Here is a 21,739-nt window from a genome sequence, read left to right as displayed (position 1 = left end):
GGGAAGGGCGGGTGGGTGAACAGTCATCAGGACGTGGCAAGAGCAGAAGGTCTAAGACCAAAGATGGACAGCCACAACTTGGACCTCTTGAATCACAGCTCACGTCTTCCTTTTAGCGCCCCTTCCCTGCAACCCTCCAAACACGTGGGGCCCTCGCGCTGCCTCAACTGCCTCCCACAGGGCAACACTGAGCACTTCCAAGTCCAGTCCGATGGAAGGCTCAACAATAAAAGGGGACCCAGTTGGGTGTCTTTTGCAATCCCTTTCTTTTTTTTTTTTTTTTTTTTTTTTTTAATTTATTTTTGGGACAGAGAGAGACAGAGCATGAACGGGGGAGGGGCAGAGAGAGAGGGAGACACAGAATCGGAAACAGGCTCCAGGCTCCTAGCCATCAGCCCAGAGCCTGACGCGGGGCTCGAACTCACGGACCGCGAGATCGTGACCTGGCTGAAGTCGGACGCTTAACCGACTGCGCCACCCAGGCGCCCCGATGCAATCCCTTTCTTACTGTTCATGGGTTCAATGAACAACTCACTCAAGGTCACATATTTTCCTAAGGAAATTTTTGCTGGTGAAATTCTCGCACCAAGAGCACTCCTCCATCGTCTCCTCCCCCTTCGGGACAGGCGACTTCATGAGCTGACCTCAAGGTTTTCTTTCCCCTGAGACACTACGGGTTGTCTCCAGCCTTTCTGGGGAACGCCAGCTTGACTTAGCATTTTTCACAAAGGGTTGCCTCGCGTTTATTAGTTCTTTTTCAGCATGAACTGTCTCACCAGCCATTTAAGTGTTTTTGGTTTTTTTTCAAGAAGGATGCTTCTGGGGACTTTCCTAGAGGAAGCACAGTGGGGGGAGAAGGATTCCTTGAGGCAGAGGCGGCCCCCCCCCCGGGGCCTTCCCTCCGGCGTCTGTGGAGACGAGGCTGCTGGGCCTAATTACCTATCTCCGTGTCTCCTCACATAAAATGGGGTGTTTAATGCAGTGCTCATTTCTCTGGAAATCTTGTGCGGGCCCGAGGAGACCATTGCAACAGATGCAAACCCACAGCCCAGTGTGGAAATGAAGGAGTCGCGTCCAGTGGCTGGGCTCTCGCTAAGCACGCTTCGGAAAACAAACACAGCTCCTGGGAATGTCCAGGCCGAGGCAACGCAACATGGGCGTTCCTGTGAGGTGATGAACTCAGAAAAACACGAGGGCCTCGATGTGGGCCGCTCTCAGTCAGGAAAACTTTTCCTCATAGAGGAAAATTGTTCCGAACGCACCGACTCAATGACTCAATTTTGAAACTGTTTTCTTAAGTCCTATTGAAATGGGAGGTATGAGGACTGCACAATAAATCAGTTTATGAAAATACAATTTCCTGTCAGCTGTTCTAAATAAGGTTCTTTTAAGACCGTTGTAGAGTCGGGAGGAGAAATGATCCCCGCTTCCATTGGGAGGCTGTCTTTTTTGTTTTGGGTGGTTTTTTTTTTTTTTGTCGTTGTTGTTGGTTTTGTTTTTGTTTTTGTTTTTGTTTTTTCCTACTGATTTTAAATCTTGTGGATGGATGTACAGGGAGAAAATGAGATGTTTACCACATATTGAGAAACAGGTTTTTAATACTGCAAGACCCTTCCTATTCCAAACTCAGGCGACTGCAGGAAGATTTCATTAAACTCCACATTTCACACCGTCTCCTGCGTGCTTTGGAACTGCTAAGGACGCCCATTTAAAGAAAGGAAATCTTCCCACGCCAGCTGCCGAGCCGGCTGCAAAGCCTTTAATAAAATCCCTTTCCACAGAAAGAACTATGGGCTTCCCCCGACAGAGGCCTAACCAGCAGACTCTACTCCACAGCCACATGAAACGAAATTGAAGTGTGCCATTTTCTGGGGAGTCCCCGGAAGCGATGGAGACAGCTAGATTTCCTTTTTCTTTTGTTTTTAACCGACGAAACATGGCAAACGTAGGGAAAAGTATAGAGAAATAATATGACAAACTATCCCCCACCAAGATCAAACTTTGCTGTAATTGTTTCAGATCTCTCTCTCTCTCTCTCTCTCTCTCTCTCTGAAATCACTTAAAATAAGTTAAAGCCACACATTTCATTTCTCCTCTTCCCCAGAAGTAACGCTTGCCCTGACCTGGCATGAATCATTCATATGCTAACTTTAACCTGTTTGCTACAAGTGTATGAATCTGTAAATTGTATACAGGCCGTTGTTTTCTATGTTTTTTAAAGTTCACCTAAGTTAAGGGGGCTCCTGGAGGGCTCGGGCATCTAACTCTTGATTTTGATTTTGGCTTAGGTCATGATCTCACCGTTTGTGAGTTCGGGCCCCATGTCAGGCTCCATGGAGCCTGCTTGGGATCCTCTCTCTCCTTCTCTCTCTGTCCCTCCCCGAGTTGTTCTCTCTCTCTTTCTCTCTCTAAGTAAACAAATAAATAACTTAAAAAAAAATAAAGTTCACCAAAGTAGAAATTATTTTGTATGTGTCCCCTGGAAACTTAGCTTTCCCCTCAACATTTTGTTGTGGATGAAGAGACATAGATGGTCTTGACTGAAGAGACTCATCATCGTAAAGATATCACCTCTGCCTAAGTCAATTTACAGATTTAATGCACTTCCAATTTCAAAAAATACCACCAGGGGGTTTTTTTGTTGTTGTTATTGCTTTTTGCTTTTTTTTTTTTTTTTTTTTTTTTTCTGGAGCTAGGCAAGTTGATTAAAAAGTTGACACTTGGGGCACCTGGGTGGCACAGTCGGTTAAGCGTCCGACTTCAGCCAGGTCACGATCTCGCGGTCCGTGAGTTCGAGCCCCGCGTCGGGCTCTGGGCTGATGGCTCAGAACCTGGAGCCTGTTTCCGATTCTGTGTCTCCCTCTCTCTCTGCCCCTCCCCCGTTCATGCTCTGTCTCTCTCTCTCCCAAAAATAAATAAATGTTGAAAAAAAAATTTTTTTTAAATAAAATAATGGGGCGCCTGGGTGGCGCAGTCGGTTAAGCGTCCGACTTCAGCCAGGTCACGATCTCACGGTCCGTGAGTTCGAGCCCCGCGTCAGGCTCTGGGCTGATGGCTAGGAGCCTGGAGCCTGTTTCCGATTCTGTGTCTCCCTCTCTCTCTGCCCCTCCCCCGTTCATGCTGTGTCTCTCTCTGTCCCAAAAATAAATAAACGTTGAAAAAAAAAATTAAAAAAAAAAAAAATAAATAAAAATAAAATAAAAAAAAAAAAGTTGACACTAAAGAACAAAAACGCAAAGCTCACCAGAAGAACCCGGAAAACGAAGAGCCATATGGGGGGGGGGGGGGGGGGGCTGCCTGCCATTAACACATATACTGTAAAGCCTGTAATTAGGAGTTTGGTGTTGGCACACGAATAAATAGACCAATGGAACCAAAAGAAAATCTAGAAATAGTTCCAACTGCATCTGGAGAGTTATCATACGAGAAAGGCGGCTTCGCAAGTCTGTGCGGAGAGATGATTTTTTTTTTTAAGCGGTGTGAAAATAATTGGATAGCCGTGTGGAAAAAGTCAGGCCTGGAGCTCACACCACACATGGGGGTAAAATCCAAACCAGACCAGACATCCCAATATAAAAGCTGAAATTCTGTAGGTACCAGAGGAAAACACGGATGGGGTCTGTGTCACCCGGGAATGGCTGGAAACGGGACACACTTTCTTAACCAGAAGCAATAAGGGGAAAGGCTGTCCTATTGGAGCACGTTAAAATAAAACTCTTTCTCACAGCAAAATCACCATACACAAGGACAGACACACGACCCAGAGTGGGGGTCCGGAGGGCTCCTGTCTCCGGGTGCCTCCTGGGTCAACAGGCAGTTGGATTCACTTTCTAGACTGGAGGCCACCAAAGTGGCCTAGTTGAGCACAGGGGGCCTGGGGTTCAGGGACCTATGTTTGAATCTGACTCCACCACTTACCAGCCATGGGACCTTGGGGAAATTGTTTAAACCCTCTTGACCATAGTTTCCTCATCGACAATCAAGGGTTAATACCAGTACCTAGACCTGGGGTTGTGGGGAGGAATAAATGAGTTTCTGTGTATGAAATGCTTAGTTCAGTGCCTAGAACATTCTAGAACCCCCATTAATGTGAGCTCTCATTTGCCAAAGGCCGACAGCTTCTCACCAAACCAAAGCCTAGGCTGTGGGTTGGCTGCAGGCTTCTTCTCCCGAGCCCTCCTCGAGCTGAGAACCCCCCTCATTCCCCAGTTTTCAGCGGCAAGCTGGCCCTGCCCGCCATCTCACAAAGACCTCCTGTGCTCCCCGCTGCTCGCAGGGAACAAATTCTTGCCTGCGGGTGCTATCAAAGCTGACCCTTTCTGACATCTTAACAAGAAATGACTAATACTATTGATGGGCATTTTCTTTTTTAATTACTCCGTCTTGCCATACATTTCTCTATTTTGCTAGTTTTGTGTGTGTTTTAATGAATCCGCTTTGGGTTTTGATCCTTTGAATCTTCCCTTTATTTTCCATCAGATTCATTTCTGCCCATCATTTCATCATTTTCTTCTACTTTCTTTGGAGTTTCCCCAAAAGAGACTTTTCCGCTCTCTTAGGTTAAACGCCTAGGTCCTTTACCTTCAGTCCTTCTTCCTTTCTAGTTGTTGCATGTAAGGCCGTCTGTTTCTCTCAAGTCATTGCTTGAGTTGACTCCCTCATGTTTTTGTGGGTTGTGGCCGCCATTACTACCACTCACTGGTGGTTGGTGCCCTCCTACCCACAAGAGGATTGTCTCTTCGCCCCCCTCGAGTTTGGCCTGGCCGTGCAGAAATGTGAGTGGAACTGATGAGTTCTGCTCTTGGGCAGAAGCATTTTAGTGTTGACTAAATGATTCAATACTTCCCAGGGTTCTCCTCCTCGAGCTACGGGATTGGTGACGTTCCAGAAGGTTGAAGCTCCATCATCCTTGGTCTCTGGGTGAAGAAAGTGTGAAGCAATGTCTTCTTGGCCAACAACAGACATGTAACAGGAGGCTACATGTCTTTGGTGTGTAAGCCACGAAGATTTGGAGGCTGTTTGTTATCTAAGCACAGCCTACCCTGTCCTGGCTAATACATACAGTATTCTGTTACTGTTCATTTTTAAGTATTTTATAATTTCCATTATGCTGTCTTCTTTGATGTAGGAATCATATACCGAAGTTTTGTATTTCCAATCATATAGAAGGTTGTGATCCCTAATTTTATTACATGTGACCAGAGAAAATAATTTCTCTATGATCTGATGATTCGGCATCTATCAAGATGCATTCTGTGGCTCAATAAAATCAGTTTGGGTAAATATAATCATGTGCTGGGAAAAATATGTGTTGCCTAATTGGTGGGTACTGGGGATCTTTTACCTGTTATTATATCAATACGTGGTTCAACTTTGCTACAACCTTGTTACTTTTATGTTGGCTTGATCTATCAGTTGCTGAGAGAAGCATGTTAAAATCTGCTATGCCTGTGGATTTGTAATTCTTTGTACTCTGCAGTCAAGGCATGCTTACTCTCTACTGCGTGCCCCCTCTGGTCTCTGGTCTCCGGTCTCAGAACCCTGGGGATCACACAGGACTTACCCCCAACACCTCAAGTCTCCTGGGGATGGCTTACTGGGTCACGGACTTCTATAAGTAATGGTGAAAGCTAGGAGCCTTGGCCTTAAAGTTATATTTGTATGTGATTTCAGGGGATTCTCTTTTCCAGAAAGCTTAATGTCCCGGAATGGAAGTTTGGTGAACCAAAACAAGTTTTTGAACCAAAAATGTGAATTCGTAGCCTCACAGATGATAGGAAGACGGAGAGGAAGACAAAGGAAATGGTTTAAATTTGGACCACGTGGTCACTGCTTGGAGCTGGAAGGATATATCTGTGTGCGATGAGCTGGCTCTCTATCTCCAGTCTCAACTAACTCTATGGGGCTTCCCGGGCATGGATGTGGTGCCAGAATGTATTTGAGCAGCCGCAGCCTTTAGCGTGGGAAAAAGAACATGGGGCCCTGCCTGGGGATAGGGACAGGCTGGGAATAAGGACCCTTGCCTGGGAACCTGATGGGCTAGGGATGTGCGTGGGGGTCACGCGGAGCTGAAGGCCAGCTGTCATCATCATGAAGAGGACAATAACTGTGCTGATGATGGTGGAGAGGAAAGAGAAGGAAGCGAAGGAGGAAGAGGAGGGGCCTGAGCATACAGTGGACACGTGCAGAAGAAGAATATTCTGGACGCGGGTTGGAGCCAGATTATGCAAGGAGGTGGGGCGCCTTGAACGCTACCCTGAAGACAGAGGTTGCATTGAATCCTAAGGGAACCCGGAGACCACTGGCAGTTTTAGAAAATGGGAGTCACAGACATACAGTAGAAAATTAATCCGGCGGCATCTACAGACCATACGCGACGTGAGCGTGAAGTGACGTGGACACACAAACAGGACCGTCAAGAACAGCAGGGCAGGACTCGGGGCCCCCGTGGGTTGTGAGAAGGGAGGGGGTGGAGGTGGGCAGCTTCCATCCAAACCAACAGCACACAGGCGCCTGCTGTGTGACCGTGCGTTCCAGTTACCAAATCACAGTTACCTTCAGGCTTTCGGCGCCCTGCACAACAGCTTGCTCGGCAACCTATTCCTGAAATTGTGCATGGAGCACATTATTATTCATATTTTATAGATGAGATGGCTGAGGTAATAAGAAGTTAGCTTCAATTTCCTGAACCCAGCAGCTCAATATAACACGGTACTTAGGAGGCCGGGATCTGGGTCTGAAGATCCATCCCGTAATTGCTTGCTGTGTGGCCTTGAGCAGCATACTGAACCTCTCCAAGCCTCCATCTGTAAAGATCACGTTGAAATAACATGTGCAAAATGTTCGGCAGACGCCAGGCACACGGAAAACTCCCAAGAACCATTAGCTGGCCTCATTACTATTATTGTCACGGTCAACGCTGTTCATGCTAAAAGGGACACTACAGAGCCAAGGTCAGAACTGGGGGCTCAGAGTCCGTGTCCTGCCCTCCGCGCGGGGGGGGAGCTGATCACTCCCCACCTCACAGGTACTGACGATGCCGTTTGGGGACTGCTGAACGGTACACCCGGAGGTGAACTTGGGAAGCTAAATCAAGTTCAACCTCGAAATCCCGATTTCCCTGCAGCCCGCAGCCTGTGACCGTTTCCACCCCAACATGGAGCCAGTAGATCCTTTGAACAGCTCTGTTTGCTCTGCCCTGTTCGGATGCCCCTTAAAGAGAGGGAACCGTCAGCCGGGATTTTGCTAGACGCTAACCTGCCTTCATCAGGGCTCGCGTGTGCTTAAGCTGATACAGATTCCAGGCTTTAAATAGAAATGATAAATTATTGACTATCATGGTGATTGATTCTCCGACTGTCTGCTGACCACCAAATTGCTCCGATTGTCTCCCGAATGAAAATTCCATAAGTCATTAGCGTGAGCCCACACCAACATCCGTCATGTTAACGATACGGCTGCAATCACTCCTTGACACTAATTACCTTTTCTGACTAATTTTGGATGCGAAATTTTGCTAATGACTGAGACCCACGGTAAAAGGCCCCGTTTTCTGCACGCATGCTATAATCTATGGCACCTTCATGCCCACATAGCAATTATTAACATTGCGCTCCATCCCGCCTCCTCGCCACGTTGGCAGCCTTTAAATGGAGAACTCTTTATCCCAGGCTCCTTGACATAAACATAATTTTATCTAGAGTCCCCTGAAAGTGAGCTTCCGGAGAAGCAGAGACTGCGTGGATAGATTTCTAACTTGTAGAGACAATCGTGAAAAATGTTGAATCCACAGTCCTCCCGCAGCTGGGGGAGGAGGAGGAGACCGGGCCTCGCCACACGAAAGCGCTGCACGCGGCTAGGTCACCCACACCACTGCCTGCCACCCTCACGACGGTCTTGTGTGACGGCTGCTACGAGCCCATTTTACAGGTAAGAAATTGGAGCCCAGAGGTCTCAAGTGACATGCCCAGAGGCTCACAGCTTGTGCACACTGAAGAGAAGAGAGACTGGGAGTATGGCCGACCTCTTCTAAGTTGGCCATCGGTGACCTCGATCTACCTCCTAGAATAACCCCCTCTCCGTAAGTGCAGGTGAGACCTAGTGACACTGTTATGAATAGAATATGGCAAACGTGAGGGAAGGTCCTTGCAGAGACAGGTGCAAAGAGTCTGGCTTCACCTAGCTCACTTTCCCCCACTCCCACTCACTCACTTGGAGAAAAGCCAGCCGCCATGTTGTGAGCTCCCTTGGAGAGGTCCCCGTGACGAGGACCTGAGGGTGGCCTGTGGCTAACATCCCGTGGGGAACTGAATCTTGCCAACAGTCACATGAGTGGCCTTGGAGAGCGCCTTCCCCAGTAGAGCCCTCGGATGAGAGAACAGCCCTCCGACCCCCAGCTGACGTCTTGGTCGCAGCCTCGTCAGAGGCCATGAGCCAGAGGACCCAAGTGAGCCGTGCCCAGATTCCTGACCCGGAGAAACCGTGTGGTGATCAGTGTGTGTGGCTTCACGCCCCTGGGTTTGGGCAGGAAGAGAATACAGACAAGGATCAAACTGATGATGGAACAATGCCATAGCCGTTGTTTGCTTCCCTCCGTACAATTTGTTTTTTTAATCCCAGACGGGATATTTTTTTAATTCTTTGTTGAGAATTCAAACAAAAAATACATAAAATTAAAATCAGAAGCTCCTTTTCACCCTTCCTCATCCCTTATCATATACTTCCTCCCAAGAGGAACCACCCAGTTTTGTGTATCCTTTCTGGACTTTCCTGTATATTGATATCCACATACATGAATTTATTAAATAATGAACAGGGTACCCCCTACATACTCTTCTGTGATTTGCTTTCTTCATTGAATAGTATATCCTGGATCTCCCCATGCTGGTTTTATGTATTTTTCCCATTTATTCTACTGACTTCAGAATATGCAGAGGGGTGGACATTTGTTCCCAACACAACTTCAGCAAGTATCCTTATACACAAACAGTGGTGCATTTGCATAAGAATTTCTGTAAAAGAGGGGGGCCTGGGTGGCTTAGTCAGTTGAGCATCCGACTTCGCTCAGGTCACGATCTCACAGTTCGTGGGTTCGAGCCCCACATCGGGCTCTGTGCTGCCAGCTCGGAGCCTGGAGCCTGCTTCGGATTCTGTGTCTCCCTCGCTCTCTGCCTCTCCCCCACCCGTGCTCTGTCTCTGTCTCTCTCTCAAAAGTAAATAGATATTTTTAAAATTTTAAATAAAAAAAAAATTTCTGTAAAAGACCTTTCTAGAAATGGAATCGCCTGGGTCATAAGGTGGACACTTTTTAAAGTCTGGCCCTTGTCCTTTCCAGTGCATCATACTGCAGCCTCCAACAAATGAACACCACAGGGTCTCACCATTTCTGCGGAGACAGATGACGTCAGCACCCCCCGAAATCTCAGGTACACCTAGGCAGGTCTCAGGTGGGGAGCCCAAGCCCAGAAGACAATAAGAGTCACAGGCTCAGCCCCCTTCTCTCTTTATAGAGCTTGGAAGATTGTCTTCCTCCTCCATCCTCTTGATTTTTTAGTGGAAACAAATAGAATCCCAAAGGTGGCGTGGGCAGAGACCTATGTCAGCACAGCCAGAATCTAGGCCCAGCTATTCTCAGACTTAACTGTAGAGTCCTGGCCAAATCCCCAGCCCTTCCCGGCCTCCGCTTATCGACTCGTCAGGCTGGATGAGGTCTCCTTCTGCTTGAGTTTATAAGCTGTTTCACGAAATCACTGGCTGAGGGGCCTTAGTCAGGTCTCTTATCCTCTCAGGCAGGGAGATAAAGTAAAAGCCTTTGGAGAGGGATACGTTTAATGCACACGTTTTTTTTAGGCCCCTAGTGAGCTGGGTACCAGAGCCACAGACATGGGCTAACACAATTCCCATCCTAGAGACACCAGACGCCAGGGAGGGAGGCAGGATCCAGCAGCGGGAGGCTGGGACCACTGTGGTGTCCCCACCAAGGCAAGGTGTGGCCGGCGTGGGGTTGGCTGCAAATGTAGTGAGCGCTATTCTGAATCCCCTGCATTGGCACACACTCAAGCAGAAGGAAGTGTCATTGTCTTATCCAATTCTCCGGTACGTTCCATTTGAATGTGGAACTGGGATTATTTTGACATCCAGTCTAGAAGAGAAGTCCTAGAAAGGCTGCAGAAGGGAACATTGTTCATCCACTCAGCATCTATAGCCCAAGAGGGAATGAGGGCCAAGGGCAGATACGGTCTCTTGGAGAAAACTCAGATTGGTGTTCTGTTCTAGGCAAGACAGGGATGAGGGGTTTCCCAATGGAGTTATAAATGCAACCATCTTAGCAACAAAACCATGAAAACAGCATTCTACACAATGAAAAATACAGATTTGTGTTTAAGATTGGCTAAAGCTTCACAGAACATGACCCGCATTTGAAGCATACTAAATACTCAACCGGTGAACTTGGTGTCTCCAGATGAGTCCTGCTCGGGGCGTGGGCTGCAGCCCAGCGCATCAGCACCAGAGAAGCTTGTTAGAAATACGGTGTCCAGGCCCCACCCCAGATCTGCCAAATCAGAACCTCCACGATCTCCAGATGATCTGTATTAAGGCTTCAGTCTTGGGGTCTTGGTTGATTTGCACCAATCGATCAGGACTTTGAGACCCTCAGAGAACCAGTAACCCGTGATGTCTTAGTTGGCCACTCTCGGGAAGTTGGTGATGAGCTGTGGTCATAATGTTTGGACTTGGCCGCTAGGCATTCCGGGACCTCAGGCAAGGACTGGGAGGTGGTAAGGAGACAATGCTGGCAGCTGAGCCAACCGCAAAGTTGGACACAGAGGCACGATGTGCCGTATATGACGAGGCATGGCAAGCTTGGGCTAGGTTGGGGCTGGCATCAGTTCTAGGGTTCAGCTTCCAGACTCTGGGAGAACCTCCAGGGCTGCTCTGGCTGCCGTCCTTGCTATCCCTTCTTTCTTTACCCACGTAAAGGCATGAAGAAGGGGGTATCTGTCCGGGGGGTTGGGGGAGCAACAGACGATCCTGGGATGTTCTGCTCCGCCTGCAAGAAAAAAGATACAGGGAGCATCGGGCTCTTCGATGGATGTTGAAAGAGCTCTCTAGGCAGGGCAGGGGAGCTCAAAGCTGTTAGATAAGATCCAAAAACACTATATGAATTTCCTGGAGCTTCTGGAACAAATTACCACAAGCTTGGTAGCTTAACACAACAGAAATTTATTTTCTCACGGTTCCGGGAGCCGGAATGCCAAAATTAGTATCCCTGGTCCAAAATCGAGGAGACTTCCTCCCTTGCCTCTTCCGGCTTCCGGTGCAGCTGCATTCCTTGGCTTGTGGTGGCACTTTGCTCCAGCCCCCACCCCGCGGTCACCTTGCCTTCTCCCGTTCTGTCTTCAGATCCTCCCCCATGTCTTTCTCACAAGGACACTTGTGATAACAATTGGGATCCACCCCAGTAGATAACCTCTCCAGTACTAGACCCTTGATTTGCTCACGCCTGCAAAGAAGCTTCCCCCGCATCCCGCCCCCCCCCCCCTCAAAAGGCAGCATTGGCAGGTTCTAGGCATCGGGACTTGACATCCTTGGGGAATCATTTTCAAAGTACCATAGACCGATTTTGGATCTACAGAAAGGGCTTTCCAGCAACCTGGCGTCCAAGGTCAGAATAGGCCGCTTCGGAGCAGTGAGCCCCTGGGGCAGATGCGATCAGCGGCCCACAGACTCCCCTCGGGGGTTCTTCTCCAGGTACCAAAGGCTGCTTACTGCAAAACCCGTGATGCTGTCTGAAGGCTTCTTTCTGTCGTGTGCTTAGCCCGTGGGCTGTATGTGCCAGAGAACCGCAGGAAAAAAGCCTCCAGAAGCAGCCCTCAAGCCAGGACCGAGGCAAGGTGGAGGGTGAGACCTCGGCTGCCACGCCCCCTCCTTGGGAAACTCCGAGCTGCGTTCACACGGATGCACAGTTCTCCGAAGAAATGAGCTCCGGCTGCCCGCAGCCAGAAACACACCTTCCACCGGCGGCTCTGTACGTCTCCTCTCATCCATCTGTGGAAGTTCCCCGAGATCACTCCTAAATAAACGGGTTACGTGGGTCTGCTTCTGGGGAAGACCAATCCAAGATGGTTTGTTAAGAAGCGGTCAGAGAAGGGGGCACCTGGGTGGCTCGTTCGGTCAGGCATCCGACCCTTGGTATCGGCTCAGGTTGTGATCTCACGGTTGGTGGGTTTGAGTCCCGCATCGGGCTCTGCGCTGACAGTGCAGAGCCTGCCGGGCATTCTCGCTCTCTCTCTCTTTCAAAATAAATAAATAAATGTAAAAAAATAATGGTATTAAGAAGTGGTCGTGGGAAGTAAACGCTTAGGGGGAGTTCTGGAACTGGATCATTTGGCCTCCTGATGGCAAACGAGCACCACTGTGATGGGTCGGATCTCCCCTGTATTCTGTGCATCACAATTGCTAAGACCCTCACGCTGGGGAGCTGAGACAGAGTACAGGTGTGAGGGGACACACCAGCTGTGGCCAATTATAGCCATTATTAACCGATACGATTATAGTTAATCGATTAACTATAGTTATACGATTAACTATAATCGTATCGGTTAAATCGATTAACTATAATCGTATCGGTTAATAATGGTTATAATTAGCCATAGCTAATATCATTATAATATCATTATAATGCCATTACTAACAATAATTAATTACTATTAGTCGCTAATTATTATTATGGCCAACGCGGTAGCCTTAGCACGGGAGGGACCTGGGGATAATGATAATTATAAGGCTTGCCAGCTGTCATCAATTGCCACCAAACACTAAAGGAAGAAAATGCCAGTCTCAGGCCAACACTTCCGACGCGGCCCCAGATGAGCAACCTCCCTTCCTGGTGCCCGATTTTCCTCATCTTCGATATGAGGATCATGACTGTTCCTCAGAGAGTCGCAGGGAGGATTAATACGAGTCTCATCCGTGAAAGACCTCAGCACGGCGGCCGGCATGTGGGAAGCACTCGAGTAAATGTTACATGTTACGTAAGGACTGATGTAAAATGCCACAGAGAACTCCAGAAGTACTGGCAGGAACATGCTTTTAATTTGTAAGCCTTCCTAACCCACAAATGTAACTAGTCACTTCCTCCAGCAAAATCCATACAGCTTTCCGGAAGTTGCAAGATTGATGATACCCTTGGTCAAGGCATCAACCGAGTCAGCCATCAAAACCCGGCTGCCCCACCTCCTCCAGCTCTGTTGATGGTCTGACACCTGAGCACGTGATTTGTCAGCAAGGCCCATAAAGCGGGGGAGTCAGGGCAGAAAGATCTGTTTAATTCTCACCTCTTAAAAAAATGTTTTTAAGTCTGTTTTATTTTTGAGAGAGAGAGAGAGAAAGTGTGTGTGTGTGTGTGTGTGTGTGTGTGCATGGGTGTGAGTGCAAGCGGGGGAGGGGCAGAGACAGGGAGAGAGAGAGAGTCCCAAGCAGGTTCCGTGATGTCAGCACACAGCCTGATGTGCGGCTCAATGTCACGAACCGCGAGATCATGACCCGAGCCGAAACCAAGAGCCGGATGTTTAACGGACTGAGTCACCCAGGCGCCCCTAATTCCCACTTTTCACGGAGTTGTTATTCAACTCGACCCCCTTCATTCCTCGAATAAGTCACCGGCTGCCACCCACAGATCAATGGCTGTCACCCCCTGTCCAGACCGCTGTCCCGCGGTCATTGGCACCTGGGAATCAGCAGGCCGGTTTGATTAGACCTCCGGGTAGTTCCTGATAACCCATCACCCCACCCCTGGTTCCCAAACTAAGGGAGATCTGCCTCCATTAAAACTCCAGAGGATGGGGCGCCTGGGTGGCTCAGTCGGTGGGGCAGCCGACTACAGCTCAGGTCATGATCTCGCGATCTGTGAGTTCAAGTCCCGCGTCGGGCTCTGCGCTGACAGCTCAGAGCCTGGAGCCTGCTTCGGATTCTGTGCCTCCCTCTCCCTCTGCCTGGAGCCTGTGTCTCCCTCTCTCTCTCTGCCCCTTCCTTCCCTGCTGGCTCTCTGTCTCTATCTCTGTCTTTCTCAAAAATAATAAACATTAAAAAAAAAAAAGCTCCAGAGGAATGACCTCCAGTTTGAAGTTCACGTTCATTAGCTGCTGAGGCGGGTTGGAGGTGAGGTACTGGCTATGAGATGAGGCCTGCGGTTGGCTGTGAAAGGAATGAATTTCCTTCCTTAACCTCCTGCGTGCATCATCTACCCCACGCAGCAAACAATCAGGAGCCCAAAGGAAATGCTATATTGCAGTAACCACCCGCGGTGTTATCATGAATTCTGAGTTCTGTCTGGATAAACACATGTTTTAAAAAATACGCTCGAAAACAAAACCATGCAGAACAGGACGGTATCTTTCTGGAGAAGACTGGAGGCCGGGAGGAACCTCCTGGGGCCTCAGTGGTGAAGTCACCAGTGGGATCAGGGCGGGGCGCAAATGCACGGGCTAACCCGGAGTTCTGACCCGTAGGTCAGAGGACAGTACAGCCTCACCCTGGCCCAAAGCACTCTCCGGCTGTTTTGTGGCTGGTGGGCATAGCCACATTTCTCCGGGCCACACAAAGCGTCCAGTGGGAAGGGAGTCCGTGAAGAGAGGGGCAGGGGCTCAGGATGGGCCCCATGCTGGTGACCTCAGCGGAAGCTTTGTCTGAGATGGGAGAAAGAGAGCAACCCCAAGGAGGTCAACGGAAGCCAAGAGAAGAGCCAGAAGGAAATCCATTTACGGAGGCCCGATGTGCACTGTCAGGTATTCATCCTTCCCCTTTGTAAAATTCATTCCTTAGTGAATTTAGTTAATAAAGTGTTCCCTTCCTTGGACACTGTGTCAGGCAGTGGAGTTAGCATCTGACGTACATCCTCTCCAAGGCCCCTTGGTGGGCCCTGCGGATTTGCTACCTGAAAGGCACCCGCCATTGCCTTCCCCTTGCTAATGATTCTGGGGAGAAAAAATAGTCTCTTTCCCAGACCCCACTGGAGTTAGGCGTGTTCATTCACTGTGATTCTAACCAACAAGACGCCAACAGGGGAGGCAGGAAGAAAAATGCCTTGTTCTTTCTGATTGGAACACAAACCAGAGGCTGGAGGTGGAGCAGCCACGTTGAGGCCATGAGGCAGCAGGCATGAGGACAGAGCCAACATCCTAAGAGTGGGAAAAGAAAGAAATAGAGTCTGGGCCCCTGTTGGGAGCCACTGCGATAACCCTGGACCATCTACTCCAAACTTATGGCGAGGCCAGTTTGAAGAATAATCCCTCGTCACCCAAACCCATGTCAGTTGAGTTTTCTGTTACTCCCGGCGAAGAGCGTTTCGAACCAATAGATTCCCATTCTACAGATGAGAAAAACAAGGCTCAGAGAAGGAGGGGACCCCACTGAAGTCCCCACAAGGATCAGAAGTGGCTCTAAGATTCACTCTGACTTAATGCTTCTTGTCATTTGGTCCTCCCTCCCATAGCCTGGGACCAGAGCCAGGAGTCACGCTCATAAACTCTGCAAGTGGTTTTGACTGTCACATTTTTTTCCTCTTTCTTTCTTTCTTTCTTTCTTTCTTTCTTTCTTTCTGACTGTCACATTTCTTGAATTCATGACTCCAGGAACAAGCCCTAAACAATCCAGGTATGTAACTGACAGCTGCAATTCAGGCCAATGACAATTTTAATCCTGAAGGTAGCTAACATTTGTTGAGTGTCCACACACAGTACCATCTCATCTAACAGGTGTTTCCTGTCATCACTGCTTTGCGCAGGACAAACTGAGCCCCAGAGCAGATAAGGGACTTGCCCAAGATCTCACAGCCAGTGAACAAACCTGGCCCCGAGGCCGCAGGCTTGCTGCTGCAGCCATGGGCAGGAGAGATCTCAGCACGTGCGTCCCGTGCCAGCCCCTTCGACTGTGCCCTGCCACCCTCGGGCCAAGCAGGGTTCCGCCAAGGGCTATGTCTGTCACCTCTCAGACGCAAGACCCAACTGCCCTCTCTGGTCCCTGGCTAAGTTCTGTCCCTAAGCCTGCAGACCGACTTTGCGTCCGTTTGCCCTTGATGTGCTGGTTCTCCCCGGTCAGCCTGCCCACCAGGCAGATTTCCCGAAGCGGGGGAATCTCAGTCTGGAACACGGAAACGAGGAGCACCCGCCCCCTTCCTCCCCATTACATTTGTCATGTGCCATAGCTTAGAAATCACTCTGGCAGGGCCACAAAGCTGTGCAACTTGCAGCCAGAAAGCTCCCACTCCTCTTACCAGCAGGGTGCCCCAGGACCTCGGGCAGGTCACCCCTCTGTGCCTCACTTTCCTCAACTGGGAGCTGCTCTCCGTAGAATAAAACACGAATGGATCAAAAAGCCAACGTGGAAGACTGAAGAAAGCAGAAGAGGAAAGCAGGTGGAGAGAGAAACGTTGGTGGTTCTATGCCCACAGAAAGTTCCTGGATATTGGAAGGTGTCCACTTGATGTCCTTTTCCCTTCTTACCCACACCCGGCAGAGGCCACCAGGGTGTTGCTGTCACTCACCCACCGGCTGGTGGGACTTTTACCGGAGGCGCCCAGCAGCCCGGACTCGGGGCCGGGCCGTCCACACCCAAACGTTCGATGCTGTCTCAGCTCTGTGTTTCAGTCGCCCCGTCTGTAAAAAAGAATGCTAACGGCACCTGCCCCACAGGGGAGATTGTGGAAAGGATTCGTTGACGACGCACATGTAGAAGCGTTTGAGTGACAGCAAGCCCACGGATGCTCTCAACAGATGTTGGTTATTATAGTCGACGATCTTCGAGATACGTTTGCTGCTTACGCTCTTCCAGGGGAGGGAGAACAGGGGTTCCCTTGGTGCGACCCGGAGGAACAGGGGAGGACCTGCCACCCCAGCTCCCACAGATGGAAACTGAGGTCCAGTGAGTTGTCCGAGGTCGAGCAGCTAGCGAGTAACACAGCTGCAACTCAGACCAGGTCACCTGATCTGTCTCTCTTTCCTGGTCTCCGTGGACTGAGTTGGGGACCACAGATCAGAGCTCCTGGCCTTCTCAGAGAGGGCCCCCGGAGGTCCAGGGGCTCAGCCAGGACTCAAGGAAGGAGGATGGACCTTCCCAGGACACCCGCAGTGGATTCCTCTGCCCCTCACTGGCCTCTGCCCTGCTCCGTTAGAGAGGCTCACACCCCACCCCCACCTGGCGTTTTTGGATGACCTGGAAAATGTGTGTGAGTTACACAACCTGTTCACCCCTGTTCTCTGTAACATGACACGTGTTCTTTGTGGTCAGGAGCGACTTCTCCGACACGTTTCAACTCTGCGGCCTGAGGACGTGGGTCAGGACCGCTGATCCTGCTTCAGGTCGGGGCTAATCCAGGCGAGGCGGACCGGAACGGAGCTCGGTGACCGCTTTCCACGGTGGCGCGCCCCTGCCCCCAATGTGCATCTATCACCCTCCTGCGCCTGTGAGGAAGCGCTGTCACCCAGGTCCCTCTGCAGCCCGGGCAATCTTTCCAGCTTTGCTTTCTCTGTTTTATTAAAACAATAGTGGGTTTGGGGTTTTGCTTTTTAGTTTTCAAAATATAAAATCGCGTCTGAGTGTTGAGTATGCTGGTCCAAAAAACACCTGTCCCGGCTTCCCACGCCCCCAGATTTCGACACGCGTGCAGAGGCTACCTTGCCACCGCTGAGCAGACACCCCCAGGATGTAGGGCAGCACCCCACGGATGCATAATGCTGTGTGGACGGCCCGGCTGCCGGAGAGCCTGGCTGGGGCTCCTACTCTGTTCCCAATAAACACGTTGGCCAGAACCAGGGCCCGAGATGCCACAGAAGGCACCATCCTGGACTCTGGTAAACAGCAGAGACCGCTGTACTTGTGGTTATTAGAGGCGCCAAGAGAAGGGAGGGTAGCACCTCATCTGGCTTCCACCACGTGTCCAAAAATGCAGACACAGCACATGGAATAGGATCGAAGCACCAAACCAGGTCTCCAGGGGGCCGGTGCCCATCTCACAGGGCTGCCCACCTGCGCCCTCCCCCCCGCCCACCGCTGTGGGCACGTGCTGGGCGCTGGGAACTCGGACCCCTCTTGGCCTCTCAGTCCTGAGGTTTCCCCTCCCGAGGGTGGGTCTCAGGTCCCTAGCTCCCTGTCCTCTAAGAGCGGGGAGACCACCAAAGCCACGCTGAGGCTCCTTCCCCAGACCCAGGGGGATCCTTTCTGTCAACATTCAAGTGGCGAGTAACTACCAGCGCCTGCCACGATCTAGATGCTCTGCTCTGTGCAAACGTGAGCCCTGTTATTCACAGAGCCCCGTGCGGTCATTGTGATTGACACGTTTTTACGGAGAAGGCAGCAGAGAAATGAGGTGGAGAAGCTGGTCCCGAATGCTCCCCACCCCATTCTCAGCCCAAATCAATTACCTTCAGGAAAAAAAAAAAAAATTGGAGAAGTTAATTGGCTGCTGTCACAGGGCAGCTTGGGGGCTGGTTTCAGGCATAGCTGGATCCAGGGTCTGAAATGACTAAGGCCCTTGGGCTCCTCTTCTTGGCGTCTCTTGGCCCACTCTTCTTCTGTGCTCCTTGACCCTCCTATGTAGGCTCTGTTCACACAGCAGAGCGTGGCAGCTGGAAGCCCCTCGTTCTCACCTTCCAGCCCGTGTGCCAGGTGGCAGCACATCTTCTCCATCAGTACCAGCTAGAAGTCTCCCGGGGAAGCCCTCAGATTGGCAGGGAGGGAAGACGACAATCTTTCCCAGGACTGTGCCCTGTGATGATGCCGTGGCCAAGGGGACGCTCTGAGCTTTGGCCCCTCCGGCTCCATCCACCGGCCCCCCTGTGGCCCTGTCTCTGTTCAGAGACACCCCCCGTGTCTCCCTCTGTTCCTTCCCTCTCCCCTCCTCCATGCTCTCTGTCCCCCCGGCTGCCTGTGTCATAAAACTGCTCACTACGTCCTCACGGATTAACTCAGAAAAACACAAGCTATGACGTAACCCAGGAAAACCACCCTCGATGGACACCATGCCCTTCCCCATGGCAACATTAGTAAACTTTGAGACGGGGGAAGAAATTAGTAAACTTTGAGACGGGGGAAGAAACTGATTTATGGAGCGAACCTCCACTGCGAAATTCTAAATGCAAAAGAATTGATCTCTATGAAAATAATTTCAGCAAAATGGAAACGGAAACATCGCAAATGGTTTAACGGTGCTGTACGGAAAATTGATAAAGGGATTAAACCGGCTTAATGGTGTTCCCTGGGGAACTCTGGTGCTTTCAGGAGGAGAACTCATCGCCGTTGACTAATTCTGATCAAAATGCTCACATTCAAACTGTCTCGGGGTCAACCTGTGCCCAGGAACAGAGAGTTGGGTCAAATATCCCGACCCTGACCCAGGGGTTGGAGTTTAGCCCCAAAAGACAGGGAACGGGAGAAAGCAGTCCTCGAAGGCAGAGGGGTAGAGGGTGGTAATGTTCTGGAAAACCGCTGCGGAGGGAGGGCGTGGGGGGCACAGGAGCAGCCACGCCCAATGCAGGCCTTCCCTGCGGGGGCTTCCCTCTCGCTCCTGCCGGCCACCGGGCCCAGGCCCAGGGTGGCAGGCTCGGGTTCCCCAGAGATGGGGATGGGGACCCCGCAGGCCTGCTGCCCTCTGCCGGCCCTGCCCCCACTTTCCAGGGTGGCCTGAAGTCCCCACCCAAGCCCTCCCACCGGGGTCCCCGAGTTCCAGCTGAGATCAGGAAGCAGAAGCACTGAGCAAACGCTACTTTCTTCCGAAATGGCAACGACTTACTGTTTTCGTCTTTCCGACCGCAAATACAGCGCAGCAAAAGGCGGAACTTTTGGGAACCAGAAAAGCGAAAGGAAAAAGCGTCACTGCCCCTCCACAGCCTGAGGAAACCCGGGTCTCCCAGCCACAGAGGGGCCCCTTCCCAGCCCCCACCCCCCCCCCCGACACCCCTGATGTGCTGTGTGGCCCTTAGAGCCACTCAGAGCAGGGGCTCGGATGGCAGGTGAGAGCGTGTCCACGTTCTTCCCCATCATCGCCCTCTGGTTAGCCCCACAGGGTGGCTGAGAGGGGAAGTACTACTCCCCTCCCAGGCCTGGGCTTCTATCATCCCGACAAGCACCCTATCAGGTTAGGACTCTGGTCACTCGCATTTTACAGACGAGGGAAAGGAGGGCAGAGAGGTGAAGTTACTTGATCAAGATCTCAGAGCTGGGAAGCGACAGAACTGGGCTCACACCTCAGTGTGGTCTCTAGAGTTCTCTGGTTATGCCAGGGGAGCAGGGGGAGGAGAGGGGACAGGCCAGGGGAGTGGGAGAGGTGGGGAGGAGGGGGAGGAAGGGAAAGGGCAGGGGAGGGGGAAGGGAGGGAGTGAGGAATTGGGAGGGGAGGGAGAGGCGGGGAGGGGAGGAAGGGAGGGGGCAGGGGAGGGGGAAGGAGGGAGTGAGAAATTGGGAGAGGAGGGAGAGGTGGGGAGGGGAGGAAGGGAGGGGGCAGGGGAGGGGGAAGGAGGGAGTGAGAAATTGGGAGAGGAGGGAGAGGTGGGGAGGGGAGGAAGGGAGGGGGCAGGGGAGGGGGAAGGGAGGGAGGGAGGAATTGGGAGGGGAGGGAGAGGCGGGGAGGGGAGGAAGGGAGGGGGCAGGGGAGGGGGAAGGGAGGGAGGGAGGAATTGGGAGGGGAGGGAGAGGCGGGGAGGGGAGGAAGGGAGGGGGCAGGGGAGGGGGAAGGGAGGAGGGAGGAATGGGAGGGAGGGAGAGGCGGGGAGGGGAGGAAGGGAGGGGGCAGGGGAGGGGGAAGGGAGGGAGGGAGGAATTGGGAGGGGAGGGAGAGGCGGGGAGGGGAGGAAGGGAGGGGGCAGGGGAGGGGAGGTGGTAGGAGGAGTCAATAAAGGATAAAGCACGAAAAGCCTCCTGTGTATCATGGTCACTGCCCGCTGGTAGGGCAGCCAGGTGAGGTGCCCGCACATGGCCCCCAGGACTCCGCTGAGAGTGCGGATGGGGCCCCGGAGTCCCCATCGGCCCCGCCAGGGCCCAAACCCTCGCCTTCCCCAAGCAGCTCAGACACTTGTCTTCCAAATCGGGAAGCTGCACTCCACTGCCTTTAGGACACAAAACAGAAACAGCTGCTATTTTTAAAGGGGTATTTTTGTAGAACAGTCTCTGGTGTCCTGCAGGAATTTCAGCCCCGAAGCCCCTGGTGATGTGGTTTCTGCACATCCGTCGTGCGGCCCGGAAGCTGGTTACTCCCTCCGGCCATTCTCTCCCGAGGAGGCAACCCCTCTTCCAGCAGCTTCTCCAGGCCTCACAGCAGCTTTCCGAGCCTCTTTTCCTCAGCACCTGTCAGCCCCTGCCTCCCGTCAGAGATACAGAGAAGCCAGCGGCTGCCCCTCGGGAGCTCCCAGCCCAGGGGACACGGACCGACGCTGTGACGCCCCGTGGCCCTTCGCCCATATTTGCTGGTGGCCCGGATGCTGGGTGCCACGTGGAGGCCTGAGGGTGAGCCTGCTCGGCCCCAGCAGCCCACAGGCTGCCCGCAGTCCAGGTAGGAGACCAAGCAAAGGGCCGGGTGACTCAGAGAAGGGAAGGGAGGACAAACAGATTCCTTCTGTGCAGGCCTCAGGGCATTCACACGGAGCCTGGAGGGACGTCAGTTTCCCAGGTCTGAACGGTCCAGGTAGAGGACAGCAGGAGCAAGGCAGAAGGTTTGGAGAACTGTGGGTAGTTTAGCGTCTAGGGGGCA

The 21,739-nt window shown here is 51.6% G+C and overlaps 2 long non-coding RNA genes across 2 annotated transcripts; both read right to left on the bottom strand.

Annotated features, from left to right (window-relative positions):
* Window positions 1–586: 586 nt before the first annotated feature.
* Window positions 587–20,348, bottom strand: LOC115526862. Its single transcript, XR_003972793.2, has 3 exons — window positions 15,754–20,348; window positions 7,906–7,907; window positions 587–597 (listed from the first exon to the last, which is right to left on the bottom strand). It is a non-coding gene; the product is annotated as an uncharacterized LOC115526862 (long non-coding RNA).
* Window positions 9,487–11,851, bottom strand: LOC115526861. Its single transcript, XR_003972792.1, has 2 exons — window positions 11,770–11,851; window positions 9,487–11,050 (listed from the first exon to the last, which is right to left on the bottom strand). It is a non-coding gene; the product is annotated as an uncharacterized LOC115526861 (long non-coding RNA).
* Window positions 20,349–21,739: the final 1,391 nt, after the last annotated feature.

Source organism: Lynx canadensis, chromosome D2 (assembly GCF_007474595.2).
Source record: "Lynx canadensis isolate LIC74 chromosome D2, mLynCan4.pri.v2, whole genome shotgun sequence".
NCBI lineage: Eukaryota > Metazoa > Chordata > Mammalia > Carnivora > Felidae > Lynx > Lynx canadensis.
The sequence above is the reverse complement of the archived record's forward strand: the minus strand, read 5'-3'. Positions and strand labels throughout refer to the sequence as shown.